Source organism: Phyllobates terribilis, unplaced genomic scaffold (assembly GCF_046119375.1).
Source record: "Phyllobates terribilis strain yellow unplaced genomic scaffold, ASM4611937v1 Scaffold_7__3_contigs__length_470593459, whole genome shotgun sequence".
Classification (NCBI taxonomy): domain Eukaryota; kingdom Metazoa; phylum Chordata; class Amphibia; order Anura; family Dendrobatidae; genus Phyllobates; species Phyllobates terribilis.
The window spans coordinates 158,184,262-158,199,084 of NW_027362767.1; the positions used below are offsets into that span (position 1 = coordinate 158,184,262).

The window sequence follows — 14,823 nt, forward strand, 5'->3', positions numbered from 1 at the left end:
GAATTTATTCGTCTCCTGCTGCATTTGCTGCTGTTCACGGTGCTGCTGTTGTAGGCTCTGTTGGCTCTGCAAATGTTGCAACTGCTGACTTTAGAGCAAGTGTTTAAGGAGCTCCTCCATGCTGCCGGACATCTCTGGCTGGCTGGCGGCCTTTACCCAGAACATCCACTGGTCTCTGTGGCAGGTACACGTGTTCCTGGATTCTTGCACGCACTCTTGCACCAACTGTGGTAAGGCCACTCACTCGGCGGCTTCCATAAGTAGACTCAGGACATGGTTTCCTCTGCAGGTTTATGGTAGCAGCATAAGCACTGCAGATTCAGCAAAATAAACATGGAAATGCTGCAGTGCCGGATGGGGAGTCCCTAGGCCTAACAGGAGCTGTTAAACGGGATATCCGGGACTTTAAGAAAAAAGGCATGTACTTGCTAACAGAGGCAACTACCTGTCTGTTGTGCCCTGTGCTGGTCATTGACCACTCCTGTCAGAGATTCAACTACTCCCTGTCAACAGAGCGGCAATTTCTCTTCCTATTGACAGGGTGGGACTACTGGTGTCATGCTGATTGACAGCTGGCTCTCTGCTGCCTAATTGGGAGAAGCCAGCTGTCAATCAGCATGACACCAGTAGTCCCGCCCTGTCAACAGGAAGAGAAATTGCCGCTCTGTTGACAGGGAGTAGCTGAATCTCTGTCAGGAGCGGTCAATGACCGGCGCCGGGTACAACAGACAGGTAGTTGCCTCTCTTACCAAGTACACGCCTTTTTTTTTTTAAGTCCCGGATATTCCCTTTAAAGTAGAGAAAGTCCGAGCTGAATTTAAGCGAATGCTTGAAACGTACTGTGTGATGAAACTGGAACCGGACGGTGCTGTGCCTGATTCTGTATGTTAAAGACTGATGTACTTGAACTTTCCAGTAAAGTTGAACTTGTTAAAATGAACTGGGTGTCCCATGATGTGTGTGCAGCTGGTCCTGGACCTGAGGACGTGGAGACAGTGAAGGCCTCCGGCCTGCAAGTGAGTCCAATGCAATGTACACAGCACAACACTTATGGACTGGGACTCTGTGAATTTGTAAAGTGCATGGGCATTATGGAGCAGCAGCTGGCCCCCGGCTACCACACTGGGCACCTTACACCAAACATGGGCACAACATGATAGGGATAAGTCTAAATTCAGATACTTTTTTCCAGTTTAACTCCAACCTTTGCCTTGTGATATGACCTTGTATCACAAAAACACAATATGACAGGTTGAACAGAGGCTGGCAGGTAACCAGGGAAGATCACTATTGGGCCTTTTGCTATTTTTACTATGGTAAGCTGTTTGGAGAATCCCTTTCATTCTGGGCAACTTTCCTTCATGGTTTCTTCTTGACTTGGTGGTGCCTTTCCTTCAATGTGAGTATATGATTTAGATACTCTTCTTGAATCCTAATTTCTCACTTTCTCATAGTGGAGGCTGCTCTTTATTGTCCTTGACTGATGGCCACTAGTGATCAGCGAACGTGCTCGCCACTACTCGGTACTTGCCCGAGCATCATGGTGCTCGACAAGTTCGGAGCTCGGCGACTATTTCCGGGTTGCTCGGCGGGAGCTCGGGTCTCCTCCCTGCATGTTTGGCGCTCTTTAGAGTGCCTGCCATGCACTGTAATGCCGTAGCCATGTTGGTTGTGGGCATTACAGTGATTGGCTGGCCGCACAGCGTCATCAGGTCTATATCAGACCTGGCGCCGCCATGCTCGTCACAGTCACTCTGGATCAGACAGTGTAGGGAGAGCTGCTGCTGTGTCAGGGAGAGATTTAATCGTGTATTAGGTAGTGTAGGGAGAAAAACTGTACATTACACATATCCATCCTAACAAACAGTCCTTTTGAGGACTAACTAATCCATCTGCAGAGATATCAGGCAGGCAGTGTATATAGGCAGGCAGGCAGGCAGGGTATATGTGATGAAAGCCGGCCGGTGGGTGCAGCTCTCTGGCGCCCCCTTACCTCTCAGGTCAGTCAAGGTACTGCACCTAGAGAAAGTAGTGCCAGGTAGCTGCAACCAGCGCAGGGAACACGGTAGTGTGTTATCCCTTCAACGTCACTAAACCGTAACGTCACTACACAGCACAACTCGCTAGCGCCCTCTTAGCCTCAGGTCAGTCAAGGAACTGCACCTAGGATAAGCGGTCGCCAGGGAGACTGTCCTGTAACCTACTGGGTATCGGGGCCCTCTGTAGTGAGGGCGGTATATATATCTTCCTTGGCCGCGCCAGGAATATATATATCTGAACCTCCGACCGTCACTACCAGCCTTCCCCAATCCCCAGTTGGTATGCTGCCACCAGTCCCTATTTTAGATATACGCCCAGTCCGTGAATGGGCCTATATCGGGTCAGGAACCAACCCTGGGTAGCGTTTTGGCTTGAGCCGAGCTCACACGGACGTGCGTTCGTTATGCAGAATAAAAGGCAGGCCCACAATTACTTGAGGTAATTGATTATAATAATACACTAGATACACGATATACAACTAAATATACACAGGTATAAGGTCAGGCTAAACTATACAACAATGGAATACAACACACAGAATCACCACAGCATATCAGTTACCGGTTTCTTGATTTTCTTGTGACGCAGGGAGAGGATTCTGCGGTCGCAGGCACGGTTCTTTGTTACAGGCTGAGGCCTACCACCGCATGGTCAAACTGCTCCTCCCCTTGGTGGCCTCAGCTGGTGCTCAGATGTTCAGCACCCCACTCTTGGGTCAAGACTGACTTATCTCTTGTCTGTCCTGCTATCTTACCTGCCCCGTCCCGCCCACTGCTGGTGAGGTCAGCTGGCTCAGTCTCCACCCTCAGGTCTAACTTCGATCAGAAGCCCAAATTCTATGGAACCCAATAACTTCTTCTGGGATGGTCTCATGATACCCCCAGGGGTTCCCATGGATTCGGGCCGCCGTAACCGACCTTTTGATATCAATTATGATACCATACGGTCCTCAGGAATGGCTCCGCGCTATATCTTGGCTTCCAGAGCACGTACAAACGTCTACCGCGGAGGCTTGTGTGCGCAATGGCTCCGGGACGCCGTGATATTTTTTTATTGGCCCATCCCATGCAACATGCGTGTACTTTTCATGTTTCTATATCTTATGCCTCCATGCTTGTGACAGACAAAGAAACTAGTCCTATGGGACAAATGGTCAGGTACAGATAGACGAAGCACCCCCCCCCTGCTGGCTGTGTTTCCTCTCGAAGTCTTTGAAGCTCCTAGCATTCAAGTGTTAAGTAGGCCCCGGGGCTTCTTATCTTACAGGAGCCTGGATGGGGGGAAACTATCTAGTTGACGTTTTAACAGAAGGTCCCAAGGGTGGGGGCTGCTGAAGTGTGGCCATCCCTGGATATGATTTATCATTACCAAGATGGCGGCTACAGGTTCATCACACCTCCCCCTATACGAGGGCGCGAGGGGGTAGCACATTCCTGTGTTCCCCCGTGCGTCCTTCTGCACCCTCCCCTTGCCGGGATAACCCGTCAGCGTTACCGTGGTCACGGCCTCTTCTGTGGCGAATGGAGAAGTGGTACTGCTGGAGAGCGAGGCTCCAGCGTAGCAACCTGCCATTCGACCCAGAGACCGTGTGTAACCAGCTGAGGGGGTTGTGGTCCGTCTCCACGGTGAAATGGCTCCCGTACAAGTAGGGCTGCAGACGCTGCAGGGCCCATACAATTGCCAGGCATTCTTTTTCCACCGTGGAGTAAGCCACCTCCCGGGGCAGTAGCTTCCTGCTCAGGTACAAGACAGGATGTTCCTGGCCTGTCGTGTTGACCTGACTTAGCACAGCACCGAGGCCAAAGTCACTGGCGTCGGTCTGTACCACAAACGGCCGGTCGAAGTCGGCAGCTTGCAGTACAGGGGAGCTACTTAGGGCGGCCTTGAGTGCCCCGAAAGCTGTCTCGCAGGCGACTGTCCAGTCGACTGCGACGGGCAGCTTCTTCTTGGTGAGGTCCGTCAGGGGCTTGGCCAGGGTGCTATAGTGTGGGACGAACCTCCTATAGTACCCGGCGGTCCCCAAGAAGGACATCACCTGCTTTTTGGTCCTAGGAGTGGGCCAGGATGCGATGGCATCCACTTTCCCCGGTTCTGGCTTCAGAACCCCCCCGCCTACCCGGTGACCCAGGTAGAGGACCTCACTCATGCCCAGCTGGCACTTTTCCGGCTTAATGGTCAAGCCTGCCCGGTGGATCCGACCGAGCACCTGCCGCAGGTGCTCTAGGTGATCCTCCCAAGTGGGACTGAAGACTGCAATATCGTCCAAGTACGCAGCCGCGTACCCTTCAAGTCCCTCAAGCAGCGTATTGACCATCCGCTGAAAAGTGGCAGGGGCATTCTTCATGCCGAATGGCATCACTGTGGACTCGTACAGTCCAAAAGGGGTGATAAAGGCAGAGCGTTCCCTTGCCGCGGGGGTCAGAGGAATCTGCCAGTACCCCCGGCTCAGATCCATGATGGTCAGGTACTTAGCCCCGGCCATCCGATCGAGCAGGTCATCGATGCGTGGTATGGGGAACGCATCGGTGGCCGTTACAGCGTTGAGCCCCCGGTAGTCCACGCAGAACCGTGTAGTTCGGTCCTTCTTTGGTACGAGGACTACAGGCGAGGCCCACGCGCTGCTGGATGCCTGGATCACCCCCAGCTTCAGCATCTCGTCTATCTCTTGGCGCATGTTTCCCTGCACCTCGAAAGAGACCCGATATGCTGAACGCCGGATCGGCGGGTGATCGCCAGTGTCCACGTCGTGGACAGCCATCTCAGTCCTTCCGGGCAGGCTGCTGAACAGCCCCCGGAAGGGGTGCAGGGTGGTCCCCAGCTGGGACCGTTGGTCCTCCGTGAGCTGGTGGCCAACCCCCACATCCTCGATGGACCCACCCGCCTTGGCTTGGGTGAGCAGATCCAGGAGGGTTTCTACCTCTCCTTCCTCGGGAAGGTTGCACACTGGGTGGGCAGTCGCTTCCCGCTCATGATGAGCCTTCATCATGTTCACGTGGAAGGCCTTCCTCCTTCCACGGGCGTGATCCAGGGTGACCAGATAGGTGACGGCATTGAGTTTCTGGTGCACGAAGTAGGGACCTTCCCAGGCTGCCTGAAGCTTGTTCTGTGGTACGGGGACCAGTACCCACACCTTTTGACCCACCTGGTAGGTCCTCTCACAAGCATTCTGGTCGTACCACCGCTTCTGGTCGGCCTGGGCCTGGGCCATATTGTCCTGCACCAGCTTTGCCAAGGCCATCATCCTGTCCCGGTGGCGCACGACATACTCGATGACCGACACCTCGGGGGTGGCCAAATCCCCTTCCCATGCTTCCTTCACCAGAGCCAGGGGGCCCCGTACCCGTCGCCCGTACAGGAGCTCAAAGGGGGAGAACCCCGTTGAGGCCTGCGGAACCTCCCGGTAAGCAAATAGGAGGTGTGGGAGGTAACGCTCCCAGTCTCTCCCGTGGGAGTCGACCAACATCTTAAGCATCTGCTTTAAGGTGCCATTGAACCGCTCACACAGGCCATTAGTCTGTGGGTGATACGGGCTGGCCACCAGATGTTGCACCTGCATTTGCTTACAGAGGGACTCCATCAGCCGCGACATGAACTGGGTCCCTCGGTCGGTGAGCATTTCTTGGGGGAAACCCACTCTGGAGAAGATCTCCAGTAAGGCGGCAGCCACCTTGTCGGCCCGAATGGACGACAAAGCTACCGCTTCCGGGTACCGGGTGGCATAGTCCACTACCGTGAGTATGAAGCATTTCCCGGAGTGGCTGGGAGTGGACAGAGGTCCAATAAGATCCACAGCGACCCTCGAGAAAGGCTCTTCGATGATTGGCAGAGTTACCAGTGGGGCTTTGGGGCGCGGCCCCGCCTTCCCCACCCTCTGACAGGTGTCACACGAACGGCAGTAGGCACCCACCGCGGCTCCCATCCCAGGCCAGTAGAAATGCTGAGCTATCCTGGCCTTGGTTTTAGCGATCCCTAGGTGTCCGGCCATCGGAATCTCGTGTGCGATCCGCAACAATTCCGCCCTGAACGGATAGGGTACCACTAACTGTCGGTCCCTGGGCCACGCCTCCGGTGAACCCTGCTGGACCGTTACCCGGTACAGCCGTCCCTGGTCCCAGACCACACGCTCGCAGTCTGACTCCATGGGAGGCTGTGCCGCCTGTTCCTTGAGAGCTTTCAGGCTGTCGTCTGCTTCCAACGCAGCCTGAAATTCCTGACTTGATGTGGCCAGAATCGACGAAACTGCCACATCCTCCGTCAGCCCCTCCGGGCATGTCACCTGGCCGCTGTCTGACCCGGCAGACACTTGGTCAGAAGTGGGGAAGCCGTCGGACCTCTGCAAGGCTCCTTGGGCTCCGGCGCTCCCACTCCTGGTGACAGCGGCTATGACCGCTGTGACCGTGGGTAGTGCCTGCTTCCCCTCTGTTTCTGACCAAGCCGCCCGATCAGGCAGGCTTCCTAGGCCTTTGGACATCTCGGATGTGGGGAACTCCTGCCCTGGGGTCTTACCTGGCGGCTCCTCTCTTGGGACACCCCCACCTCCCATGGCCTGTTCCTCCCCCTGCAGTGGGCCTATACTCAGCAGCCTGGATACCCCTGGGAGCCCTACACTGCCGGTAGCTGCCCCCCTCTCCATCCCTGAGCTTCCCTCTACAGAATCCTGCCCGCCCCCTCCCTCACCGGAGGACAAGAGGTCACGGCACGCCGGCTGAGCACCTCTGCGGGCATCCCCACACTCCCCACCTGCTTTCACTAACCCTGTTTGTGTTGTGTCTGTGCAGGTGTTACCCTCAGGTTTCACTCCCTCCTCCTCAGCAGGACACACACTACATACAACATGGTTGGCATTAGCAGCAGACAAATCAATACACTCTTGGGGGGCCGAACTTGGGGGTTCAGAGGGTACATACTGCGATACTAGACGCCCCAAGTCGGTCCCTAATAAAACATTTGCGGGAATATTTGGCGTTACTCCCACCTCCCGCATCCCCCTTCCGGCACCCCAGTCCAAATACACCATGGCAACGGGAAGTGCCGGCTCCACGCCTCCAACCCCGGAGACGGAAAGAGTCTTTCCTGGTACCAAGTCCTGGGGGGACACCACCTCAGGCCGTACCAGTGTTCGTTCAGCGCCCGTGTCCCGCAGTCCCATGACCGCAGAACGGCCTATGGTGACGGGTTGGATGTTGTCCAGGGACCTACCACCACCCCCTCCCACACACAAAACATTGGGCGCTCTCTGGGACTGGGATGGGGTCTTTTGGCGCTGGGGACACTCAGCCCTAAAGTGTCCTGGTTTGTTGCATAGATGACAACGTCTTACGTCTGGTCCTTGCCTGGAGAGGGCAACAGGGGGATACACCCCTTGTGTTCTAGGGGCCGGGGAAACAGGGGCATGACTGGGCTTACCCCCTCTCCAGGTGCTGCTGGCAGACTTCTTCAGCTCAGGCGCCCTGTTATTGGCATACTCGTCTGCCAGGGCGGCTGTAGCAGAAGCCCCTGTTGGTTTTCGGTCACGGAGGAACTGTCGGAGGTCCTCTGGGCAGTTCCACAAGAACTGCTCCGTGACGAACAGTTCCTGGACCTCCTGGCGGGTAGTAAGCGCTAGACCCGAGGTCCAGTGCTCTGCGGCTCTCAACAGCGCCCGCATATGATCGGTCCAGGTGTCCTTGGGGCCACGCAGCAGGCTCCGGAACTTCTGGCGGTACGACTCGGGAGTGAGGTTGTACTGCCGGATCAGGGCCCGCTTGATGCAGTCGTAGTTCTGTACCTCCCCGGCAGGTAAGTCCCCCAAGGCATCCAGGGACTTACCCCTCAAACGGGGGGTCAGGTATCTGGCCCACTGATCCCGGGCCAGATGGTGCTGAAGACAGGTCCGTTCAAATGCCACCAGAAAGGAGTCCAGGTCCCCATCCTTCTCCAGTAGAGGGAAGTCCTCAGCTCGGACTTTGGACGACTTGGTCTCCTGATGGGTTGGTTGCTCTAGCGGAAGCCCCCGCTGGGCCAGGTCCAGTTGGTGCTGGCGCTCCGCAGCTCGCTCTGCACGCTCCGCAGCCTCCCGGCGCTCTGCAGCTTCACGCTCCGCAGCCTCCCGGCGCTCTGCAGCCCGCTCTGCACGCTCCGCAGCCTCCCGGCGCTCCGCAGCTTCGCGCTCCTCCTCCGCTGCCTTCTCTGATGCTGCCAGGAGGGTTTTGTAGACGGCATCGCCATGAGACTGGAGACTTGCCATAGCCGCTTGTAAAAGGGCTTGTGATCTGGACAGGCTGGGCTGGGTAGGTGGTGGGCAGCCCACTGCGGGACCGTATACTGGGGACTGGCTCCCTGAGGTGCCCGGGCTGGACTCCTCCTCGCCATGGGTAACAATGTCCTCCCCTCCTGCCACACGGACCGTAGCATTAGCCTCCTGCAGGGTCTTGCTCCTGGTGCCGTCTGCCATCTTGGTAACCGACACCGCTGCAACCCTGAGTTTGCACACACCTTGTTATACTTTTAGCCTGACCGTCTAACGTTGGGCTGACCTTAAGACTCCAGCAGTGGAAGTTACCACTGGCAGTCTTTAGTGCCTGGGAGTAGGGGTCCCACAACACTATTATTCTGCAATCCCACCGCTCTGCCACCAATGTGATGAAAGCCGGCCGGTGGGTGCAGCTCTCTGGCGCCCCCTTACCTCTCAGGTCAGTCAAGGTACTGCACCTAGAGAAAGTAGTGCCAGGTAGCTGCAACCAGCGCAGGGAACACGGTAGTGTGTTATCCCTTCAACGTCACTAAACCGTAACGTCACTACACAGCACAACTCGCTAGCGCCCTCTTAGCCTCAGGTCAGTCAAGGAACTGCACCTAGGATAAGCGGTCGCCAGGGAGACTGTCCTGTAACCTACTGGGTATCGGGGCCCTCTGTAGTGAGGGCGGTATATATATCTTCCTTGGCCGCGCCAGGAATATATATATCTGAACCTCCGACCGTCACTACCAGCCTTCCCCAATCCCCAGTTGGTATGCTGCCACCAGTCCCTATTTTAGATATACGCCCAGTCCGTGAATGGGCCTATATCGGGTCAGGAACCAACCCTGGGTAGCGTTTTGGCTTGAGCCGAGCTCACACGGACGTGCGTTCGTTATGCAGAATAAAAGGCAGGCCCACAATTACTTGAGGTAATTGATTATAATAATACACTAGATACACGATATACAACTAAATATACACAGGTATAAGGTCAGGCTAAACTATACAACAATGGAATACAACACACAGAATCACCACAGCATATCAGTTACCGGTTTCTTGATTTTCTTGTGACGCAGGGAGAGGATTCTGCGGTCGCAGGCACGGTTCTTTGTTACAGGCTGAGGCCTACCACCGCATGGTCAAACTGCTCCTCCCCTTGGTGGCCTCAGCTGGTGCTCAGATGTTCAGCACCCCACTCTTGGGTCAAGACTGACTTATCTCTTGTCTGTCCTGCTATCTTACCTGCCCCGTCCCGCCCACTGCTGGTGAGGTCAGCTGGCTCAGTCTCCACCCTCAGGTCTAACTTCGATCAGAAGCCCAAATTCTATGGAACCCAATAACTTCTTCTGGGATGGTCTCATGATACCCCCAGGGGTTCCCATGGATTCGGGCCACCGTAACCGACCTTTTGATATCAATTATGATACCATACGGTCCTCAGGAATGGCTCCGCGCTATATCTTGGCTTCCAGAGCACGTACAAACGTCTACCGCGGAGGCTTGTGTGCGCAATGGCTCCGGGACGCCGTGATATTTTTTTATTGGCCCATCCCATGCAACATGCGTGTACTTTTCATGTTTCTATATCTTATGCCTCCATGCTTGTGACAGACAAAGAAACTAGTCCTATGGGACAAATGGTCAGGTACAGATAGACGAAGCACCCCCCCCCTGCTGGCTGTGTTTCCTCTCGAAGTCTTTGAAGCTCCTAGCATTCAAGTGTTAAGTAGGCCCCGGGGCTTCTTATCTTACAGGAGCCTGGATGGGGGGAAACTATCTAGTTGACGTTTTAACAGAAGGTCCCAAGGGTGGGGGCTGCTGAAGTGTGGCCATCCCTGGATATGATTTATCATTACCAAGATGGCGGCTACAGGTTCATCACAGTATATAACAGACAGCAGTGCACATAGGACAAGAGGCTCCATTCCAGTTCTGCCTTCTGCTGCTGTTATATTTCTAGAAATAGGCCCAGGTCTCAGGGGCCAGGAATAATTTTTTTTGCATCTTAATCCTCATAATTTGCTTAAAAAGCAATCCAGAGAACACGGTTTTTCTGCGCCATTTGCTTGTTGGCACTGCAGAATACAGCCAGGTCCTTTCCATATTACAGCGCTAAAAATCCAGCTATTTAAAACTGTGTTTTCTCCGTCACACGGATCACATATACGTTTTCAGAAAATACTGCCATTTCTGGCCTCTATTAAAAAAAATTTTCAATGTGTCAGTGAAGCAATTCACACCAGATTGCTGTTCAAAATAGTTACCTACAGATCAGGTATTTAAAACTGTGTTTTCTCCGTCACACGGATCACATATACGTTGTCAGAAAATACTGCCATTTCTGGCCTCCATTAAAAATTTCTTTCAGTGTGTCAGCAAAGTTTTTGACACTGGTTTGCTGTTCAAAACAGTTACCTACAGGCCAGGTATTTTAAAACTGTGTTTTCTCCGTCACACGGATCACATATAAGTTCGCTCCAAACTCAGTCATTTGTAGTGAGCGTGGAAGATATTATCCTCCATTTAAAATGGGCACGGCACGTGGCAAGGGACGGGGAACTGGACGTGATGGTGATGGTGCATGCAGAGGACAAAGACAAGGCCATGGGCAAGCCAAAATTGTGCCACAACAAACACCCACATCTTCTCGCCTGACCTTCTTGTCTCAATTTCTAGGGGACCGCAGCACACCACTATTGAACCCAGAGCAGTGTCAAAAGGTTGTTGGTTGGATAGCAGATAATGCTTCCAGTCACTTAGCCACCACCACCACCACCCTGTCTTCCACACGGTCAAGTCTCAGTAGCCGTGAGGCTGGACCGCATATTCCTCACCCTGATCCTCCTTCCTCCCACCATGCCGAGTACCCAGAGACAACTGATCCCACACTTGGACACTCTGAAGAGCTGTTCACTTTTCCATTTATAAATTCGGGCCTCTCGCCTTGTCCACTTGAAGCGGGGCAAGAGGAGATCGCGTGTAGCGATGCCCAAATATTTGAGCAGCCACGGTCACACGAACGCGACGGTGGGAAAGTGTCACAAGAGGTGGACGATGATGAGACACAATTGCCAGAAAGTCAGGAGGAGGACCAGGGTGTGGAAGTGGAAGACGAGGTGGTGGGCAATATAGTAACTGACCCAACTTGGCAGGAGGACATGCAGAGCGAGGACAGCAGCACACAGGGGGAAGGAGGCAGAGCACCCCAACAGGCAGGAAGAAGCAGTGTGGTGGCCGCAGACAGAAGGCAGGCAACCGTTCCCCGTAACACCAACACGAAGGAAGTTGTCAGTACAACTGTTAGGTCTTCCCGAGTCTGGTTGTTTTTTAAAGACTCTGCCGATAACCCCAAAAAGGCCATTTGCACCACCTGCCAGGCCATCATCAGCAGGGGTGGCAAAACGACCAGCCTGACCACCACCAGCATGATCAGGCACATGGCAGCAAAGCACCCGACTTTGTGGGCTGAACCCCAGGGTCCAGGAACAGTCTCTGCGGGTGGCACCATTGCTTCTTCCGCTGTTGTGGATGCAAGCCAATCCCCTGTCCAAGGTGCATGCCAAGATGCCTCCTGCCCTGCACCTGTCGTTGCACACTCTCAAGTAGCAGCATCAGGAAGCACGTCCATGTCCTTGTCCCAGCGCAGCGTTCAGTTGTCCATACCCCAGTCCTTGGAACGCAAGCGCAAATATGCAGCCAACGCCCCACAGGCCACACTACTAAATTCTCACATTTCACGACTGCTTGCGCTCGAAATGTTGCCTTTTAGGCTCGTGGAGACGGAAGCATTCCGCAACCTGATGGCGGCGGCCGTCCCTCGGTACTCGGTCCCCAGCCGCCACTATTTCTCCCGGTGTGCCATCCCCGCATTACACAAGCACGTGTCCCAAAACATTAGCCGTGCTCTAAACAACGCAGTTACCGGTAAAGTCCACCTAACCACGGACACGTGGACAAGTGCTTGTGGGCAGGGACGGTACATCTCGCTGACGGCACACTGGGTTAACATAGTGAAAGCCGGGACCCAGTCGGACCTTGGGACTGAACATGTCCTCCCAACGCCAAGGATTGCTGGCCCTAGGTCAATCAGGGTTGCCCCCACGGTCTACAGCTCCTGCACCTCATCCTCCTCAGCCTCCTCCTCCTCTTCAGCCTCCATCTCCGAAATGACCACATCAGTCACAAGCTGGAAGCACTGCAGCACTGTAGGGAAAACCTTACTACTGGTATCCAAGTTCCTTGCAAGATGGATAGAAAAATCTAAAAACTATACAGGGCCTATTGGTAATGTAGGACATGACAGGTCCTCCAAAGTGAGAGACACCCTTTATAACCACTATCCACTCTGGCAAAGTGATGAAAATCCTGGACAGGAGACGCCCTCTCAAACATTCGTAAGGCTGTGTGCCCACGTAGCATTTTTCAAGCGTATATGCTGCGGAATTTCCGCAGCGTAAACGCTTGAAAAACGCATGTATATCCGCACCCCATGGTCCCCAATGGCATTCCGCAATGTCAATGCCCATGCTGCGGATTTTTCCGCAGCGTATATGCTGCGGTCAAAAATCCGCAGCATGTTCATTAATTTTGCGGAAGCGCAGCGGAATCAATGTGCGGATGGTACCCAAGTCTGGATGAGAGGAGACTCTCATCCAGACCTGGGTACCAAACAACCTGTAAAAAAAAGAATAAAATAAAGTTTATACTTATCTTCTGATGTTTTCCCTCCGTCGCGCTGTTGTCTGAAGGACCTGCCACGTCATTGAGTCATGTGACCCACCACATGACTCAATGACGTCACCGCAGGTCCTGCACACAACAGCGTGAGCCGCTCAAGCCTCCGGACGGGGCAGAGAATGCATCAGAAGGTGAGTATAAAGTTTATTTTTTTATTTTTTACCTTTCTGAACAAGTTGTCAAGCACTTTTCCAAGTGATGCTTGGAGAAGTGCTTGATAACCCGCATGCGGAAATGCATGCAAAGACGCCTCACAAACGCTTCTACCTGGCGGGAAAACCGCATGTAATATCCGCATGCGATTTTCCCGCCAGGGAGAAGCGTAAAAAATATACTTCAGGTCCGCAACGTGGGCACATAGCCTAATAGGGGTTGCCGATTTCATCACATAGGATGGACAGCTGCCCCTTCCCTATTCGGAAATCTAAAGTGAAGTTAAGCCCTCAAATGCTGCAGAGAAGTGGCAGATGGGCAATAGATGTCTATTTTGACTATCTGTAGCTATGGGAGTTGCAGGAGATGCCAACCTGGGTCCCCGATGCCTAAAGGTACACAAAAAGCCCACTTGCCAGGTAAGTAATCTATCAGAGATCTAGCACAGGAGCTTCAAATTATACCTGACATCTGGGAAAAGCCTTCTTTTCTTCCAAGATTAGTCTATTTATCCTTTTACATTATTAACCAACCAAAATATTGAAAATGAGAAGAAAAAAAAAAAAATTTGCTGCGATGGCCGGGAATCGAACCCGGGTCAACTGCTTGGAAGGCAGCTATGCTCACCACTATACCACCATCGCTTACATGAATGCTGTGATTTCACTGTGCACCTCAATGAACCCGTCAGAGGTTGTCTGTATACCGTGATCAGAATGCAGCTACATGAGTGAGCAGATCCTTCTTCCCAACCTTGCTCCTCTCTGACATTCGGGATACCGTGACATCTCATTCAAAAAATCTCAAGATTAATTTCCTCCTGCCATGGCTGTCTCTGGAGAGAGTGGTTAGAAGGTGATTTCCGCTACTATTATCTTCTCAATCCTATGGAATAGCTAAGACAACTCTACAATGTGACAGTCTCGTCAAACAAGCTCCACGTATCTCAGCTTCCTGCGGCCTAAAGGCTTGCGCACATGGATTGTGCCGATGATGGATCATCTGCTCAAATATGGCTGGACTAGTAATATTGGGGGACGACACTTAAGACCCCTTAAGATCGGGCGATTTTCTGTTGTTTTTTTTTCTCGGGAAAACTGTAGAAAAAAAAAAAATCAAGTGAGCTGAAATGGTAAAAACCGCCCCCCCCCCCCACCACTCGCAATTTCACCAGTATTTTCATGGCGGTTAAAATGACCTTATAAGAGGATTCTCCAGGTCCAGTACGATTACGGTAATACCAAACATATATATATTTTTTTATTTTAATGGTTAAACGTTATAATGAAAAATTTTGTAATAACGTTGTAATGAAAAATTTTGGTTTGTGCCGCCATTTTCTAAGCCACGTAACATTTTTATTTTTACGTCGATAAATCTTCATTAATTCAACTTTTGGGATTCAATAATCATTTTTTTTTTGCATTTTTTGGCGCGAATGTGGTGACTGAAAAAAGGCAAAAAAAATGTTTTAAATAATATTAAAAATGTAAAAAAAAAAAAAAAAAATTGGAATCATCCCTCATTTTCTACAACGCAAAAAGGAATTAAAATCTATATATATATGGTATCTCCTCACCCCTCCCCCCCCCCCAAAAAAATGTAACCCGTACAAAAAAAACAGCATTTTTTTTTTTATTTCACCTCACTTCGAATGTTTTCCAGTACAT

At 52.6% G+C, this 14,823-nt stretch overlaps 1 non-coding gene across 1 annotated transcript; it reads right to left on the reverse strand.

The window, feature by feature from the left end:
• Positions 1 to 13,725: 13,725 nt before the first annotated feature.
• On the reverse strand, positions 13,726 to 13,797 carry TRNAG-UCC (transfer RNA glycine (anticodon UCC)). Its single transcript has one exon. It is a non-coding gene; the product is annotated as a tRNA-Gly (tRNA).
• Positions 13,798 to 14,823: the final 1,026 nt, after the last annotated feature.